Raw genomic sequence first — 20,587 nt, 5'->3', positions numbered from 1 at the left:
GTGATTCCATTCAGACTGTCACAGATAAGTTGCTTCACTCTCCATCAGCCTCATACGCTTCATCTCTGTCCCAGACAGATGCCCCAGTGTGGGGATCTGACCCCTGCTTCATCTCCCCACCCAGGGGCAGATCCAGTCCTCCTCACTCTCCTCTTTTCTGCCCTCCTTCCTTTCTCCTACTGAATTTTGTGTGGTTCTGTATTTTCTGTTCCAGTGGTCAGGTACTCGTGCCTGCTCGCAAGTGATGTTCTACAAGATCCTCTGTGTCTGGAGGTGTATCCCTGGTGTATCCATGGAGACAGATGTGCTCCATGGCCTCTACTCTGCCACCATCTTCATTGTCTTCCTCCCATTTTTTAATGAAAAAAATTTAATTGTAGTAAAATACATATAACAAAAGAATTTTCATTTGGTTTTTATATCAAGATTATACTGGCCTCATGAAATGATTTGTGAGATTTCTCCTTTTTTGGCAAAAATAAAATATTTTTTGCAAGGATTTGCACATGTTTAGAAACACATGTTCCTTCAAAGTTTGATTGAGTTTATGTGTAAAACTGTCTTGTCCTATGTAGTCATTGTTTTTCTTTTTCCTGAAGAATTGGAAAGTGGCACTGAGTCAGCTATAGGGTTTGTACATGGCACTTATCAAATTTTCTGTTTCTTCTTAAATCAACTTACTGATTTATATTCTACTGTATTTTTCCATTTCATATAAAATTTCAAACTTATCTAGCATACATTTATTCCTGGTATCTCCTTATTTGTAGCAATGCCCTTTCACTCCAAATGCAGAGTTTTTCCTCTCTTTTTTTGTAGAAATCATTTAGATATTAAATTTATTAAACTTCTCTAATAACCAGCTTTTGGCTTTGTTGCTACTGTTTTCTCTTTCACCCTTTTCTGTTCTGACAGATCCCCCACCCTCCAGGTGCAGATCCAGTCATACTCACACTCCTCTTTTTTGTCCTCCTTTGTCCTTTTGTCCTACTGAATTTTTTTTTTTAATTTACTAAATATTTTTTTTATTTTTTATTTTTTTAAATTTTTAAAATCTTTAATTCTTACATGTGTTCCCAAACATGAACCCCCCTCCCACCTCCCTCCCCACAACATCTCTCTGGGTCATCCCCATGCACCAGCCCCAAGCATGCTGCACCCTGCGTCAGACATAGACTGGCGATTCAATTCTTACATGATAGTATACATGTTAGAATGCCATTCTCCCAAATCATCCCACCCTCTCCCTCTCCCTCTGAGTCCAAAAGTCCGTTATACACATCTGTGTCTTTTTTCCTGTCTTGCATACAGGGTCGTCATTGCCATCTTCCTAAATTCCTACTGAATTTTGCCTGTCCTACTGAATTTTGTGTGGTTCTATATTTTCTTTGCCAGTGGTCAGGTACTCCTGCCCACTCTCATCTGATGTTATAATTTGTTACTTTTATTATCAAATTGTTTGCAGTTTTCCAAACTGTAAAATTACATTTCTCCACTCCTTTCCAACTGTACTGATAGGAAAAAGTCACTATGTTTAGTCCAGATGTAAGTAATAGAGAACTATAGTCCACATCCTTAAGGGCAGAGTAGTACATAAATTATTTGGAATTCTGAATAAGATGATTCTCTTGCTTCCCCCTTTATTTATTCAATCAATTACTTTCTATATCACTGTGTACTCAAGTACATTTATTTTAATATATATATTTTATAAATTCAGTACTATTTTGTTTATTTGATCAAATTGTTCCACCTTTGCATACTGGGAGCTCTTTCATTTGGCTTCTGTATCCTGTTAACAACTTCCCATCAGTGTGGTGTGTATTTTTTCTTTTGACTACATATTTACTTTCTGGAAATATAAGATGTTCTGGGTTCATCTTGTACAGTTTCTGAACTATTGTTAACATTAGCCATTTCTCCCAGAAGCCCTTGTTCTTTTTACTGGAAAATAGCATTAGAAACCAAGACCTAGGTATTAAATGTAGTCATTGCTATGGGATGTCAAGCTTCTAGGACATCTAAATTGAATAGTTCAAGGAAATATATATGTTTATACTAACCTGTGTATATGCAGGTATGTATAGTCCTGTTCTTCCAAGGAACAAGTGTCTTTTGATTTTGTGGCTGCAGTCACCATCGGCAGTGATTTTTGGAGCCCAAGAAAATAAAGTCTATCACTGTTTCCATTGTTTCCCATCTATTTGCCATGAAGTGATGGGACCTGATGCCATTACAGTCTCCCACTGTAATGGATTAAACATTCATATCATATTCATATCAGCCCCCTCCTTTATATGGGGAAGCTCTAATCCTTAATGTGGCTGTATTTGAAATAGTATGTCTAAGGAAGTATTTAAAGTTATATGAAGTCATAAGGATGGGGCTGTGATCTGATAGGATCAATATCCTGAAAAAAGAAAAACTGGAGATCTCACTTGCTCTTACTGTTCATATGTACACACTGAGGAAAGACCTTCTGAGGTCATAGCAAGAAGGCAGCTACCCTCACCAAAAATCAAACCAGGGAGACTCTTCATCTTATACTTCTAGCTTCTGGAATGGTATTAGAACAATTTTGTTTGTTTTTTTTTTTTCAAGGCAATCTCATCTATGGTACATTGTTACAACAACTTAAGCTTACTTACTAATAGATCAACGTTAAACCATTGCCACATGGTAGCTTCCTCCAGCTTGCTTATCTGTAAACTTAGACTCTTAACAGTGAGAACATCCTGGAGTGCAAAGTCAAGTGGGCCTTAGAAAGCATCACTATGAACAAAGCTACTGGAAATGATGGAATTCCAGCTGAGCTACTTCAAATCCTAAAAGATGAGGCTGTGAAAGTGCTGCACTCAATATGTAAGAAAATTTAGAAAACTCAGCAGTGGTCACAGGACTGGAAAGGTCAGTTTTCATTCCAGTCCCAAAGAAAGGCAATGCCAAAGAATGTTCAAACTACTACACAATTGCACTCATCTTGCATGTTAGCAAAGTAATGCTGAAAATTCTCCAAGCTAAGCTTCAACAGTATGTGAACCGAGAACTTCCAGATGTTCAAGCTGGATTTAGAAAAGGCAGAGGAAGCAGAGAACAAATTTCCAACATCCACTGGATCATTGAAAAAGCAAGAGAGGTCCAGGAAAACATTGACTTCTGCTTCATTGACTACACTAGAGTCTTTGTGTGGATCAAAACAAACTGTGGAGAATTTGTAAAGGGATGGGAATATCAGGGAGTGCAGGTCAAGAAGCAACAGTTAGAACTGGATATGGAAAAACAGACTGGTTCCAAGTTGGGAAAGGAGTATGTCAAGGCTGTATTGTCAGCCTGCTTATTTAACGTCTATGCAGAATAAATCATGTGAAATGCAGGGCTGGATAAAGCACAAGCTGGAATCAAGATTGCTGGGAGAAATATCAATAACCTTAGATATGCAATGACACCACCCTTATGGCAGAAAGCAAAGAGAAACTAAAGAGCCCCTTGATGAATGTGAAAGAAGAGTGTGAAAAAGCTGGCTTAAAACTAAACATTTAGAAAACTAAGATAATGGCATCAGGTCCCATCACTTCATGGCAAATAGATGGAGAAACAATGGAAACAGTGATAGATTTTGTTTTCTTGGGCTCCAAAAATCACTACAGATAGTGACTTTAGCCACAAAATCAAAAGACACTTTTTCCTTGGAAGAACAGCTGTGACAAATTTGACAGCATATTAAAAAGCAGAGACATTACTTTGCTGGCAAGGTCCATCTAGTCAAAGCTATGGTTTTCCAGTAGTCAAGTATGGATGTGAGAGTTGGACCAAAAAGAAGGCTGAGTGCTGAAGAATTGCTGCTTTTGAACTGTGGTGTTGGAGGAGACTCTTGAGAGTTCCTTGGACTGTAAGGAGATCCACCCAGTCAATCCTAAAAGAAATCAGTCCTGAATATTCATTGGAAGGACTGATGCTGAAGCTGAAGCTCCAGTACTTTGGTCACCTGATGTGTAGGACTGACTCTTTAGATATCCCCTGATGCTGGGAAATATTGAGGCAGGAGGAGAAACGATGACAGAGAATGAGATGGTTGAATGGCATCACTCACTTGATGGATTTGAGTTTGAGCAAGCTCCAGGAGCTGGTGATGGACAGGGAAGCCTGGCACGTTGCAGTCCATGTAAGGACTGTAGGAGTTGGACACGACTGAATGACTGAACTGAACTGAACTGAACTGAACCAGACAGTGAGGAACCTGGCTCCCACCATTTTCTATTCACGTGATCAATTGTTCAATTCCAGTATAAATATGTAGCAACATCAAAATTATTAAGCTAGATCCCTGTGGTATAATACATAACCAACTAGATACAGTACTTATGTGCAGCTTCTTTTGCCTTTAGTATTACATATTCTACTTATTTTTCAAGTAGGTTAAGTTAGCATCTTCCCTCCTTTCCATTTGTATGGTTGTTTCATACCATTTCTATTGTTGTTTCAAATCACACTACAGTTAGAATTTTGGTGTCACATTCTGGACTCCATCTTGGGTCCCCTCAGCTTCCTAAATGATTACTAAAATATTTGCATGTATTAAAGTTAATTTCTTATACTATAAAGTTCTATGAAAGGTAATACATCCCTTGTGAAAGTGACAGGGTTAGTCACACAGTCGTGTTGGTGGTGTGTTTAGTCGGTAAGTCGTATCCGACTCTTTGCAAATGCATGGACTGTGGCCTGCCATGCTTCTCTTTCCATGGCATTCTCTAGGCAAGAATACTGCAGTGGGTTGCCATGCCCTCCGTCAGGGCATCTTCCTGACCCAGTTATTGAACCCAGATCTCCCACATTGCAGGCAGATTCTTAACATCTGAGCTACCCAGGAAATCCCTAAAGTTCTATAGGTTTGGACAAATACGTAATGTCATGTATCTACCACTACAGTGTCATACAGAATAAGTTGACTGCCTAAAGAATCTGACTGATAGCCATAGAACTTATTTTGTCTATCCAAACCTCCTCCTCAGTCTAAACAATTAGTAACCATTGATCTTTCTCCTCCTCAGTCTAAACAATTAGTAACCATTGATCTTTCTATCATCTCTGTAGTTTGCCTTTTTCAGAATGTCTTATAACTGGAATAACTGAGTGTGTAGTCTTTTCATACTGGCTTTTAAATTTATCAACATGGGTAAATATTAGATATTTTTTAGGACGTGATGATTTATTTCTTTTCTCCTTCTTTTAGTATTGGAGGAGAGTTCCTATTGTTCCACATTATTGCCAGTAATCTTGATCTTGTCGGTTTTTAGGATTTTAGAAGGTGTATTTGTTTCTCAACTCTTTAAAGATGGATTAAATTGAGCATCTTTTTATATACTCTACTATCTTAATATCTTCTTGGGTGAGATATCTTTTCAGTTCTTTAACCTGCTTCTTTAATTGAATTGTTTTCTTATTTTTGAGTTTTTAACAGTTCTTTGCATAACTGCAATACAAATTCCTTTCAAGATAGACATTTTGCAAATATTTTCTTCCAGCCTGTGCTTTGTCTTTTAATCTCTTAAAAGTGTTTTTAATCTAATAGACGTCTTTAATCTAGTAGACGTCTTTACTTTTAATCAAATCTAATATCATTTTTTCCTTTCATGGATCTTGCTCTTAGTTTTATATATAAAACCTCACTTCCAAACTCAAAGTCATGGAGGTTTTCTCCTGTTTCCTTCTAGAAACTTTATAGTCTTAAAATTGACATTTAGTACTATGAACCATTTTATGCAGTTTTTTGGAAAAAAAGGTAAAGTGTGTGTCTAGATTTTTTTTCATGTCGCTGTCCAATTGTTCAGCACCATTAGTTGAAAAATCAGACTTTTTCCATTGAGTTGATTTTTCTCTTAAAAAGTCTATTGACTACTTTGTGTAAGTCTGTTTCTGGACCCCTGTATCTGTTACAGTCATCTGTTTCTGTTGTCTCGCCATGCCATGCTGTGTTAATTTCTGTGACTTTACAGTAACTATTGAAATTGGACAATGCCAGTCTTCCAATTTTGTTCTTCCATAGTGTTGTGTTGGCCATTTTTGGACCTTTGCCATTTTATATAAATTTTAGAATCAGTTTGTCAATATCTACAAAGTATAGTATCTACAAAATATCTTTGTGGGGGGTTTTAATTGGGATTGCATTGCCTCTATACATCAAATTGGGAAAAATTGATGTTTTAACAATATTGAGAGCTTCAGTAATCAAGTATGCAATATCATTCTGTTTGTAGACATTTTGATTTCTTCATAATTTTCTGCTTTTAGTGAGTCAATCTGGAAAGCTTTCATTACAAGAAAAAAATCTTCTGTGAGTGTGTGGTGACAGAACTTAACTACACATATTTTGGTGATCATTTCACTGTATATACAACTATCAAATTATTGTGTTGTACATCTGAAACTAATATAGTGTTGTATACTAATTATACTTCAAAAAAAGAAAAAATAAAATAAAGGGACTTTAAAAAATTCATCACTATCTTGATTATAAATCAGGAGTTTGCACAAAACCTGCTTTGTTTTATGAGCTCCAACTGTTTAATACTGTGAAAAGTTGGTGAAATTTTATGTTTTAGTGATGAAAAGGTAAGTATGATAATATTATAGCTCAACAGAAAGCTTATAGAAGCAGAGTCATGATCACTCTCTAAATACAAATCTGAAGGTCCATACAAAAAAGCTACCCTTTTATAAATTGAAAGGGAGAAGTGTGGACTAGGGCTACATTTTAGGGCCACAGCAATTGTTTTGGGAAAACTGAGGCTCAGGCTACAAATTTATCAACATTTCTGGAAGGCAGTAAACTAAAGCTATGATCATATCAGATCAGATCAGTCGCTCAGTTGTGTCCGAATCTTTGCAACCCCATGAATTGCAGCATGCCAGGCTTCCCTGTCCATCACCCTCTCCCGGAGGTCACTCAAACTCACGTCCATCGAGTCGGTAATGCCATTCATCCATCCATCTTCTGTCGTCCCCTTTTCCTCCTGCCCTCAATCCTTCCCAGCATCAGAGCCTTTTCCATTGAGTCAACTCTTCGCATGAGGTGGCCAAAGTACTGGAGTTTCAGCTTTAGCATCATTCCTTCCAAAGAACACCCAGGGCTGATCTCCTTTAGAATGGACCAGTTGGATCTCCTTGCAGTCCAAGGGACTCTCAAGAGTCTTCTCCAACATCACAGTTCAAAAGCATCAATTCTTCGGTGCTCAGCATTCTTCACAGTCCAACTCTCGCATCCAAACATGACCACTGTAAAAACCACAGCCTTGACTAGATAATGTATTGAAAAGCAGAGACATTGTTTTTCTGACAAAGGTCTGTATAGTCAAAGCTATGGTTTTTCCAGTAATCATATATGAATGTGAGAGAGCATAAAGGTTAAGCATGAAAGAATGGATGCTTTCAGACTGTGGTGCTGGAGAAGACTTTTGAGAGTCCCTTGGACTGTAAGATCCAACCAGGCAATCCTAAAGGAAATCAATCCTGAACATTCGTTGGGAGGACTGATGCTGAAGCTCAAATACTTTGGCCCCCTGATGTGAAGAGCTGACTCATTAGAAAAGACCCTCATGCTGGAAAGCTTGAAAGCAAAAGGAGAAGGCAGTGACGGGGATGAGATGGTTTGATAGCACCAATGGCTAATGAACATGAGTTTGAGTAAATTCTGGGAGATAGTGGAGGACAGAGGAGCCTGGCGTGCTACAGTATATGAGGTTGCAAAGAGTCAGACACAAGAAAGCAACTGAATAACAACAACAAAAGTAATTTAGCTTAGATTTTGGTATGTCAGGATACAACTCAGAGACACTAAAGACAAATGTCATATCTACTGCTAAAAGAAATACACATATAAAAACAAGGATATAGAAAATTTGAAATTAAAGAGTATAAAATGCTAAACTCTAAATACGAACCAAAGAAAATCAGTGTAGTTATTTTAACATCAGATAAAATTAAACTTTAAGGCAAAAATTTTGCTAGTGATTAAGATAGGTATCTTATAAATCACTAAGGAGATATAACAATTTTAATTTGTTTAGCATATTAAAAATCAGAATCAAATATATGTAAATCATCCAAACTAAAGATGAAGCAGAAAAATAGTCATCAATCATTGAGAGAAATTTTCACCCAGTTTTTTCAGCAACTGGAAAAAAGCATCAGGAAAGAATCAGTAATTGTATAGAAGATCCAATAACTCAAATTTTAAAACTGGCTAAATTACCCAAACACACAAATATTCAACATCTCTTCATAGAAAGCCATAAAACATTATTAAGTGATATTGATAAATACCAGCTTAAATGAAGGACTGCATCATGGCCATTGATTGAAAGAGTATTAGTTCTCCATCAATAAGATCAAACAATTTTAGCATCCCCACAATAAATTCGGGAGATTTTCTAAAAGTGAAATTTGATATGGTGGTTCTAAAATGTGTATGTAAATGCAAAAATATACAATTACATATGAATAAATGATACTTGTTAGGGTCAAAATTAGCCAAAATAATTTTTAAGGAGCACTGACTTTGCTGGATACTAAGATTTATGTTAAACCTGTAGTAATTTTACAAAGATCTAATGAAATATTAATTTCCCACAGGTGATTTATGCTATCATTGACAGGTCTTTTCAGATTTGCTATAATATTTGTGATTATTTTATATATATATATTTTAACATTGAAGAATAATTGTAATATTATATTAGTTTCAAGTGTACAACAATAATTTGATATTTGTATATATGATGAAACAATCAATCACAATAAGTTGAATTAATATCTATCACCACATATAGTTACATAATTTTAATTGCTGTTGAGTTATATGAATTCTGCATGTTTTTTGGGTATTAATCATTTTTCAGATGTATGACTTGCACACATTTTTTCCATTCAGTAGCTGGGTTTTCATTTTGTTGATTGTTGTTTTGGTTTGCTTGTTTGTTTGGTATGCAGAAGATTTTTAGTTTAATGTCTCCCCACTTTATTTTTGCATTTGATATCAAACACAAAAATCATTACCAAGGTCGATGTGAAGGAATTTATTGCCTAAGTTTTCTTCTAAGAATTTTGTGATTTCAAGTCTCACACTCAAGTATTTAATCGATTTTTTAGTTTTTTGTGTCTCATTCTTTTTCATGAGATTGTTGAGTTAAAGAGATTGGTTCTCCCTGTTGTATATTGGCTGCATCTTATCTCTAGGCTTTCTGTTCGGTTCCATTACTACGTGTGTCTGTTTCAAATGCCAATATCATACTTTAAAATATTTCAATGCTTTTGTAAATACAGTGTGAAATCAGGGCATGTGATACCTCCACTTTTGTTTCTCAAGACTGTTCTGGTTATTCGAGGTCTTTTGTGATTCCACACAAGTATTATGATTATTTGCTCTAGTTCTCTGGAAAGTGCCATGAGTATTTTGATAGAGATTGTATTGAGTTTGTGGATTACTTTGGACAGTATGGAAATTTTGTCATTAATTCTTTCAGTTCATAAGCATAGAATATCTTTCAATTTAGTTGTGTCTTTGGTTACTTTTATTATCATACTATAGTTTTCAGCATATAAAGCATATAGTTTTCAGCATATAATGTACTATAGCTTTCACCTCTTTGGCTTTGGAGTGCACCATGAAACAGTGCAAAGGCTAACAGTTCTGCCAAGACAACACATTGGTCATAGCAAACACCCTCTTCCAACAACACAAGAGACAACTCTACGCATGAACGTCACCAGGTGGGCAGTACTGAAATAAGATTTACTGTAGTCTTTCAGCCGAAGAAGGAGAAGCTCATACGGTCAGCAAAAACAATTCCTGAGGCTGACTTAGTATCAGATCATGAGCTCTTTATTGCAAGATTCAGGCTTAAATTGAACAAAGTAGGAAAAACCACTAGACCATTCAGGTATGACCTAAAACAAATCCCTTACGATAATACAGTGGAAGTGACAAATAGATTTAAGGGACTAGATCTGGTGGACAGAGCGCCTGAAGAAAACTATAGACGGAGGTTCGTAACATTGTACAGGAAGTGGTAACCAAAACTATTGCCCTCCAAAAAATTCAAGAAGGTAAAATGGTTGTCTAAGGAGGCTTACAAATAGCTGAGAAAAGAAGATAAGTGAAAGGCAAAGGAAAAAGGGACAGATATACCCAGCTGAATGCAGAGTTTCAGAGAATAGCAAGGAGAGACACGAAAACCTTAAGTGAACAGTGCAAAGAAAAAGAGGAAGACAATAGAATCAGAAAGACTAGAGATGCTTCAAGAAAACTGGAGATACCGAGGGAATATTTCATGCAAAGATGGGCACAATAAAGCACAGAAATGGCAAGGACTTAATAGAAGCAGCAGAGATTAAGAGGTGTCAATATTATACAGAAAAACTATACAAAAAAGATTTTAATGACCCAGATAACCATGATGGTTGGTCACTCTCCTAGAGCCAGACATTCTGGAGTATGAAGTCAAGTGGGCCTTAGGAAGCATTACTATTAACAAAGCTAGTGGAGGTTATGGAATTCCAGTGAAGCTATTTCAAATCCTAAAAGATGATGCTGTTAAACTGATGCACTCAATATGCCAGCAAATTTGGAAAACTCAGCAGTGGCCACAGGACTGGAAAAGGTCAGTTTTTATTCCCAAAGAAAGGCAATACCAAAGAATGTTCCAGCTATTGTACATTGGCACTAATTTCACATGCTGGTAAGGTAATACTCAAAGTAGTTTGAGCTAGTGTTTAGCAGTACATGAACAGAGAACTTCCAGGTGTTCAAGCAGGATTTAGAAAAAGCAGAGGAACCAGAGATCAAATTACCAAGCAAGGAAATCAAACCAGTCAATCCTAAAAGAAATCAACCCTGAATATTCACTGAAAGAATTGCTGCTAAAGCTGAAGTGCCAACACTTTGGCCACTTAACGTGATGAGATAACTCACTGGAAAAGACCCTGATGCTGGGAAAGACTAAGGGAGGAGGAGAAGGGGAATACAGAGGATGAGCTGTTTGAATGCTGTTACCGACTCAATGGACATGAATTTGAGCACACTCTGTGAGGTAGTGAAGCCTGGTGTGCTACATTCGTTGGGGTCACAAAGAGTTGGATGTGACTTAGTAACTGAACAACAAAAACACATGGTTGTAAATAGGATTGTTTTTTACATTTTTCTGATAGTTTGTTATTAGTGTGTAGAAATGGTACAGATAGTTTTATATTGATTTTGTATCCTGGAACTTTATTGAATTCATCTGTTAGTTCAGTACATTTATGGAGTCTTTAAGATTTTTAATATGTAGTATCATGTCATCTGCAAATAGTGACAGCTTTACTTCTTTCCAGTTTCAACGTGTTTCATTTCTTTTTCTTGCCTAATTGCTCTATCTAGGTCTACTAATACTACATTGAATAAAAGTGGGAAGAGTGGGCATCCTTGTCTTGCTCCTGATCTTAGGAGGAAAAGTTTCATCTTTTCACCATTGAGTATCACTACCTGTGAGTCTGTCATATATGGCTTTCATTATGTTAAGGTACATTACTTCTATACCCATTTTGTTGAGAGTTTTTATAATATCTGAATGTTAAAATTTTTCAAATACTTTTCCTGCATCCATTGAGATGATCAATGATTTTATCCTTCTTGTTGTTAATGTGGAGTATCACATTGATTGATTTGGGAAGGTTGACTTACTTTTGAGACTCTTGTATAAATCTCCCTTGATCATTATGTATAAGCCTTTTAATGTACTGTTTAATTTGGTTTGATAATATTTTGTTTAGGATTTCTGCATATGTGTTCATCATGTATCAGTTCAGTCGCTCAGTCGTGTCTGACTCTTTGCGACCCCAGGAATTGCAGCACGCTAGGCCTCCCTGTCCATCACCAACTCCTGGAGTTCATTCAAACTCACGTCCGTCGAGTCGATGATGCCATCCAGCCTTCTCATCCTCTGTCGTCCCCTTCTCCTCCTGCCTTCAATCCCTCCCAGCATCAGAGTCTTTTCCAATGTGTCAACTCTTTGCATGAGGTGGCCAAAGTACTGGAGTTTCAGCTTCACCATCATTCCTTCCAAAGAAATCCCAGGGCTGATCTCCTTTAGAATGGACTGGTTGGATCTCCTTGCAGTCCAAGGGACTCTCAAGAGTCTTCTCCAACACCACAGTTCAAAAGCATCAATTCTTTGGCGCTCAGCTTTCTTCACAGTCCAACTCTCACATCCATACGTGACCACAGGAAAAACCATAGCCTTGACTAGACGGACCTTTGTTGGCAAAGTAATGTCTCTGCTTTTGAATATGCTATCTAGGTTGGTCATAACTTTTCTTCCAAGGAGTAAGCATCTTTTAATTTCATGGCTGCAGTCACCATCTGCAGTGATTTTGGAGCCCCCCAAAATAAAGTCTGACACTGTTTCCACTGTTTCCCAATCTATTTCCCATGAATACTGGATTGCAATTTTCCTTTCTTGTGGTTTCTTTGTCTGGTTTTGGCATCAGTGTAAAGCTGTCATCCTGAAATAAATTGCAAGTGTTTCCACCTTTTTTTTGTGTGTGTCATTTGAGAGAGTATAGAGGGACTGGTATCAATTCTTCCTTAAACGATTGGTACAAATCAGTAGTGAAACCATTTGGTCCTGGACTTTTTCTTGTGGGAAGTTTTGAAATTACTCATGCAATATATTTCCTAGTAATTCAGATTTTCTGTCTCTATATGATTAACTCGTGGTAGGCTGCATAATTCTAGGAATTTATTAGTTTCTTCTAGGTTGTATGATTTGTTGATGTACAATTTTTTATTCTAGTCTCTTGAAAAGTGAAAGTGTTAGCCGCTCATTCTTGTCTGACTTTTTGTAGCCCCATGGACTGTAGCACACCAGGCTCCCCTGCCATGGAATTTTCAAGGCAAGAATACTGGAGTGGATAGCCATTCCCTTCAACAGGGAATCTTATTGACCCAGGGGTCAAATTTAGGTCTCTTGCAGTGCAAGCAGATTCTTTCCTATCTGAGCCATCAGGGAAACCCACCCTTTATATTTCTATGGTGTCAGTTGTAATATCTTCTCCTTCATGTATGACTTTTATCTGAGTCCTCTTTTTTTTTCTTGGTAATTCTAGCAAAACCCTTGTCAACTTTCTTTACCTTTTTAAAGAATCAGCTCTTAGTTTCATCAATCTTTTCTTCAGTCTATTTAGCCTTTATTTCATTTACTTCTGTTCTGATGTTGTTATTTCCTTTTTTCAACTAACATTGGATTGTGTTTGTTCATTTTCTAGTTCCTTGACATGTAAAGCTATGTTGTGCATTTGAGGTTTTTCTAGTGTCTTGTGGTAGGTATTTATTTCATGAAATTTCCCTTTAGAACTGCTTTTGCTGCATGTTTTTATATATTGTATCTTCATTTGTCTCAAGATATTTCTTGATTTCTCCTTTGATTTCTTCATAAACTTATTGGTATTTTATTAACGTGTTGCTTAGTTTACACATATTTGTAAAATTTCCAGTTTTCTTGTCTTAATTGTTTTGTAGTTTCACACCACTGTGGTCAGAAAATATACTTGATAAGATTTCAATGTTTTAAAAATTTTAAGTCTTGTTTAGTGTCCTAACAAGTATCTATCCTGTAGAATGTTCCATGTGATCTTGACAAGAATGTTTATTATCTTGCCTTTGAATGAAATGTTCTGTAAATATTGTTAAGTTCATCTGGTCTAGCATTTTATTTAAGGTGAATCTTTCATTATTGGTTTCCTGTCTGGATGTTGTATCAATTGTAAGTGGGATATTAAAGTTCCCTACTATTTTTGAATTACTGTCTATTTCTCCTTCTAGATCTGTTAATATTTACTTTATATACTTAGTTGCACCTATTTTGGGTGCACAAATATTTACATATGTTATATCATCATATGGATTGGCCTTTGCATCATTATGCAATGTCCTTCTTTGTCTTAATAAGACTGTAATAAGTTACAGTCTTTGTTTTAAAGACTATTGTCTTATGTAAGTACAGTTTTCTTTTGGTTTCCATTTGCATTAAATATCTTATCTTTTCCATCACTATATAAACTATGTATGTCCTTATATCTGAAGTGAGTCTCTTGTAGGCAGCATATTGATAGGTCATTATAAAAAAATCCATTCAACTACCATATCCCCTTTGATTGGAGAATTTGGTTCATCTACTTTTAAAGTAATTATTGATAGGTATATACTTATGGCCGTTTTGTTAATTGTTTTCTAGCTGTTCTATTGTTCCCTGTACCTTTATTCTCTTGCTCTATTTCTTTGCACTTTTATGATCTTCTGTAGTGGTACACAAATTCTTTTCTCATTATTTATAATGTGTCTATTATAGGTTCTTGCTTGAAGGTTCCCAAGAGGCTTACATATAACAACTTACATTTATACCAATCTATTTAAAGTGGATAATAATATAAATTTGAATGTATTCTAAAGCCCTAAATTGTTACTCTCCCCATCCCAACATTTTATGTGTGTGTTTTTTTTTTAATTTTTAAAACCAAAAATATTTTTCATTGGGATATAGTGATTAACAATGTTGTAATAGTTTCAGGTGAACAGTGAAGGGACTCAGTCATACATGTATCCGCTCTTCGCCAACCCCCGTCCCATCCAGGCTGCCACATAACATTGAGCAGTGTTCCATGAGCTATACAATAGGTTTTTGTTGGTTATCCATTTTAGATATAGCAGTATGTACATGACCTTCTCAAAGTCCTTAACTATCTCTTTCCCCCAGAAACCATGAGTTCATTTTCTAAGTCTATGTGTCTCTTTCTGTTTTGTAAGTATGTTCATTTGTATCACTTCCTTTTAAATTCCACATGTAAGGGATGTCGTATGATATTTCTCTTTCTCTGTCTTACTACACTCAGTATGACAGTCTCTAGGTCCATCCACGTTGCTGCAAATGGCCTTATTTGATTCCTTTTAATGGCTGAGTGATATATATATCATGTTTTCTTTATCCATTCCCCTATCAATGGATATTTAACTTGTTTCCATGTCTTTGCTATTGTAAATAGTGCTGTAATGAAAATTGGGGTGCATGTATCTTTTCATACCACATTTTTCTCTGGATATATGCTCAGGGATGGGATTGTGGTTTCATATGGTAGCTCTATTTTTAGTTTTTTAAGGAACCTCCATATTATTCTCCATACTGGCTGTACTAATTTACCTTCCCACCAACAGTGAAGGAGGGTTCTCTTCTCTCCACAGCTTCTCCAGTATTTGTTGTTGTGGATTTTTTTAAGATAGCCATTCTGACCAGTGTGAGGTGATATCTCACTGTAGTTTTGATTTACATTTCTCTAATAACTAGTGATTTTGAACATCTTTCATGTGCCTATAGGCCATCTGTATGTCCTCTTTAGAGAAATGTCTGTTTAGGTCTTCTGCACATCTGGTGCTATTGTATCATAAGCTGTTTGTAAATTTTGGAGACTAAGCCCTTATCAGTCATATGATTTGCAAGTATTTTCTCACAATCTGTGGGCTGTCTTTTTATTTCATTTGTTGTGTCCTCTGCTAGACAAAAGCTTTTGAGTTTAAGTGGGTCCCATTGGTTTATTTTTGCTTTTACTTTCATTATTCTGGGAGATAGATTTAAAAAGATGTTGCCTTGATTTATATATCAGAGAGTGTTCTGCCTATGTTTTCCTCTAAGAGTTTTATAGCGTTCGGTCTAGCATTTAGGTCTTTAGCCTATTTTGAACTTATTTTTGTGTATAGAGTTAAGGAATGCTTGAATTTCAGTTTTTACATGTGGCTGTCCAGTTTCCCCAGCACAATTTGTTGAAGAGACTGTCTTTCCAACCTTATGTAGTCTTGCCTCCTTTGTCATAGATTGACTATAGGTGCGTGGGTTTATTTCTGGGTTTTCTACCCTGTTACATTGATGTTTATATTTGTTATACCAGTGTCATACTATTTTGATGACTGTAGCTTTGTAGTATAGTCTTAAATTAGGGCACCTGAGTCCTCCGTTTCTCGTTTTCAAGGTTCTTTGGCTATTTGGGATTTTTGTGTCTCCATACAAATTTTTGAGGTGTTTTTTCTTTCTTTTTCTTTTCTAGCTCTGTGAAAAATGCCATTGGTAGTTTGATAAAGAGAGAGAAGGCAATGGCAACCCACTCCAATACTCATGCCTGGAAAATCCCATGGATGGAGGAGCCTGGTAGGCTGCAGTCCATGGGGTTGCAAAAAGTCGGACATGACTGAGCAACTTCACTTTCACTCTTTACTTTCATGTATTGGAGAAGGAAATGGCAACCCACTCCAGTGTTCTTGCCTAGAGAATCCCAGGGATGGAGGAGCCTGGTGGGCTGTTGTCTATGGGGTTGCACAGAGTTGGACACTGAAGCGACTTAGCAGCAGCAGTAGCAGCAGTTTGATAAAGATTGCATTGATTCTGTAGATTGCTTGGGTAGCATAGTCATTTTGACAATATTGATTCTTCCAGTCCATGAACATGGTATATCTTTCCATCTGTTTGTCTCAGTTGTTTTCATCAGCATCTTACAGTTTTCAGAGTATAGGTCTTTTGTCTCCTCAGGTTTATTCTTAGGCATTTTATTACTTTTGATGCAAAGGTAAACAGAATTACTTCGTGAATTTCTCTTTCTCATCTTTTGTTTTTCAGCTCAGTTCAGTTCAGACACTTAATCGTCTTTGACTCTTTGCGACCCCATGGACCACAGCACGACAAGTCTCCCTGTCCATCACCAACTCCCAGAGTCCACCTAAACCCATGTCCATTGAGTCAGTGATGCCATCCAACCATCTCATCCTCTGTCGTCCCCTTTTCCTCCTGCCCTCAACCTTTTCCAACATCAGGGTCTTTTCAAATGAGTCAGCTCTTCGCATCAGGTGGTCAAAGTATTGGAGTTTCAGCTTCAGCATCAGTCCTTCCAATGAACACCTAGGACTGATCTCCTTTAGGATGGACTGGGTGGATCTCTTTGCAGTCCAAGGGACTCTAAAGAGTCTTCACCACACCACAGTTCAAAAGCATAAATTCTTCAGTGCTCAGCTTTCTTTGTAGTCCAACTCTCACATCCATACATGACCACTGGAAAAACCATAGCCTTGACTAGACAGACCTTTGGTGACAAAGTAATGTCTCTGCTTTTTAATATGCTGTCTAGGTTGGTCATAACTTTCCTTCCAAGGAGTAATTTCATGGCTGCAATCACCATTTGCAGTGACTTTGGAGCCCAGAAAAATAAAGTCAGCCACTGTTTCCCCATCTATTTCCCATGAAATGATGGCACTGGATGCCTTGATCTTAGTTTTCCGAATGTTGACCTTTAAGCCAACTTTTTCAATTTCATCAAGAGGCTCTTTAGTTCTTCTTCACCTTCTGCTGTAAGGGTGGTGTCATCTGCATATCTGAGGTTATTGATATTTCTCCCAGAAATCTTGATTCCAGCTTGTGCTTCCTCCAGCTCAGGGTTTCTCATGATGTACTCTGAATATAAGTTAAAAAAGCGGGGTGGCAATATACATCCTTGACATACTCCTTTTCCTATTTGGAACCAGTCTGTTGTTCCATGTCCAGTTCTAAATGTTGCTTCCTGACCTGCATACAGGTTTCTCAAGAGGCAGGTCAGGTGCTCTGGTATTCCCATCTCTTTCAGAATTTTCCACAGTTTATTGTGATCCACACAGTCAACGGCTTTGGCATAGTCAATAAAGCAGAAATAGATGTTTTTTCTGGAACGCTCTTGCTTTTTCAATGATCCAGCAGATGATGGCAATTTGATCTCTGGTTCCTCTGCCTTTTCTAAAACCAACTTGTACCAGTGACATTTATATATTTTCTTGTTGCTAATTAGTGCCCTTTCTTTTCAGTTTAACGTTTCTTGTAAGGCAAGTTCAGTGATTATGATCCTTTTTAGCTTTTACTTGTCTGGAAAACTCTTTATTGTTCAGTGATTAAGCTGTGTCCAATTCTTTGTGACCCCGTGAACTGAAGCACACTAGGCTTCCCTGTCCTTCCCTGACCTTCCTTCACTGGAAAATTTACCTCTCCTTCAATGCTGAATGATTACTTTGCTGGGTAGAATATTTTTGGTTAAAGTCTTTTTCATTCACCTTGAATATATCATACTACTCCTTTCTCTTCTGCAAAGTTTCAACTGAAATGTCTATTAATTTTCTTATAGTGGTTTCCTTTTATATAGCAAGTTATTTTTATTTTGCTGCCTTTAAGATTCTCTCCTTATCTTTAACTTGTGATTGTTTAATTATACTGTGTTTTAGTGTGGGTCTTTTGGTACATCTTATTTGGAATACTCTGGGCTTCCTGGATCTGAATTTTTATTTCTTTCTTCAGGCTACAGAAGTTTTTACCATTATAGCTTCAAATAAGTTTTTTGCCAATCTCACTCTCTTCTCTTTCTGGAACTTATTTAATGCACATGTCAGTCTGCTTGTTGCTGTCCCGTAAGCCTCTTAAGTTATCCTTAAGCTTATTTTTATCCCTTTCCTGCTCTGATTGGGTGAGTTCTTGTGCCCTGTTTTTGAGTACATTGGCTCTTTCTTTGCTTCATCTATTCTGCTGTTGCTTTACTTTACTGTATTTTTAAATTCAGTTATTTTATTATTCAGTTCTGTGGCTTCTATTTGGAACTTTTAAAATATTTGCTACCTGCTTGTTGAAGTTTTCACTATGTTCATTTATGCTTCTCCCAAATTTGGTGAGCATTCTTATTATTGTTAATTTGAAAAAATTTTAAGAACTTATTTTTAATTGGAAAATAGTTGCTTTACAATTTTTTTTGGCTTCTGCTTCATGGCAATGTGAATCAGCAATTAGTGTACCTATATCCCCTCCCTCTTGAATTTTCTTCCCACTCCCCCTACTTTGAACTCTTTATCAAGCTAATTACTTACCTCCATTTCATTAAGTTTCCCCCCCACCCCACCCCGAGCTTTTATCTTCTTATTATTTTTGGAACATAGTCCTCTGTTTCTTTATTTAACCTGAATTTCTGTGTTGGTATCTATACACTAGATGAAATAACCATTTCTCCCCATCTTTAAAGAGTGGACTTTGTGTCAGAGATGAACTTTACTAATTAACCCTGACTTAGCTCTTGGTTTTGGCTCTCAAAACTTTGTGTTTGTTCAAACAGTCTATTTTTATTGTTAATAACAATTTAGCTTTTAACTATTAATACTTGTCCCAGTAATTGAGAGAATGTCAAGACCAATCAGTGTCCAAAGGAGCAGATATTTCAGTACCTAGATTCAGGCTATTAGAATCTAGACCCTCAGGCAGCAAGTTTTAAAGACTAAAAATATACACAAGTCCTGTGAAATTTCAGGGGGCTTCCCATGTGGCACTAGTGCTAAGGAACCTGCTTACCAATGCAGGAGATGCAAGTTTGATCCCTGGTTTGGGAAGACTCCTTGGAGAATGAAATGGCAACCTACTCCACTATTCTTGCATGGAAAACCCCATGGACAGAGAAGCCTGGCATGTTACAGTCCATAGCGTCGTAGAGTCAGACACAACTGAAGTGACTTAGCATACATGAACATGAGACTGCAAATGTAAGTCCTACTGGCCACCAGAGCCAGGAAATTTGGACAGTAGTCACAAAATTGGAGCTCCAGATGAGTGCATAGGCTTGTTCCTAGGAGATACCAGTGAGCTGTAGTGGGGCAGAAGGAGAGTGTAAAGATGGTGTCCCTTGGCCTAGATTCTCTAAGAGCACCCCTGAAACTTCTAGATGTATGTCAAATCTGATGTGTACTCTTAAGGCCAAAACTTCAGGACTAGGACTCTTGCACAGAAAGTTATGCATGTTTCTCAGTCTGCTGTGTATGCAGTGCCCTACACACTGGTAACCTAGAAAGAACTGTCTCCAATGGTTACAATATCATGAGACCCTGAATGCAAGACACCGTGTCCACTACAGCCAGGAGATCAAAGCATATCCCCTAGGCCACTGCCATAAAACCGTAAGAAAGAAAACAGGGTATGAGGTGTGTATAAGAACTCCACTCTAAGAGATATTGGAGAAGGCAATGGCATCCCACTCCAGCACTCTTGCCTGGAAAATCCCATGGATGGAGGAGCTTGGTAGGCTGCAGTCCATGGGGTCGCTCAGAGTCAGACATGACTGAGCAACTTCTCTTTCACTTTTCACTTTCATGCATTGGAGAAGGAAATGGCAACCCACTCCAGTGTTCTTGCCTGGAGAATCCCAGGGACAGGGGAGCCTGGTAAGCTGCTGTCTATGGGGTCACACAGAGTCAGACATAACTGAAGTGACCTAGCAGCAGCTAAGAGATATTGGTGCCCTGGACCAAGAAAGGGAGAGCAAAAAGATAGTGCCCATCCTCCAAGGTCTTAGAAAAGGTTTACATTCAGCCCTTAGATGTATGATTAATTAGAAACCTGCATCTCGGCCTGCAGCTATGATGATAAACTTCATTCATGGAAAGACAGATTATCTGATTCTGTTGCCTCTTGCTGTGCCCTGGGGGTAGTAGCTGTTTATGATCTCTCTCTCCATTAGTTGAAGT

Source organism: Ovis canadensis, chromosome 18 (genome assembly GCF_042477335.2).
Source record: "Ovis canadensis isolate MfBH-ARS-UI-01 breed Bighorn chromosome 18, ARS-UI_OviCan_v2, whole genome shotgun sequence".
NCBI lineage: Eukaryota > Metazoa > Chordata > Mammalia > Artiodactyla > Bovidae > Ovis > Ovis canadensis.
This window is presented reverse-complemented; position numbering follows the sequence as displayed.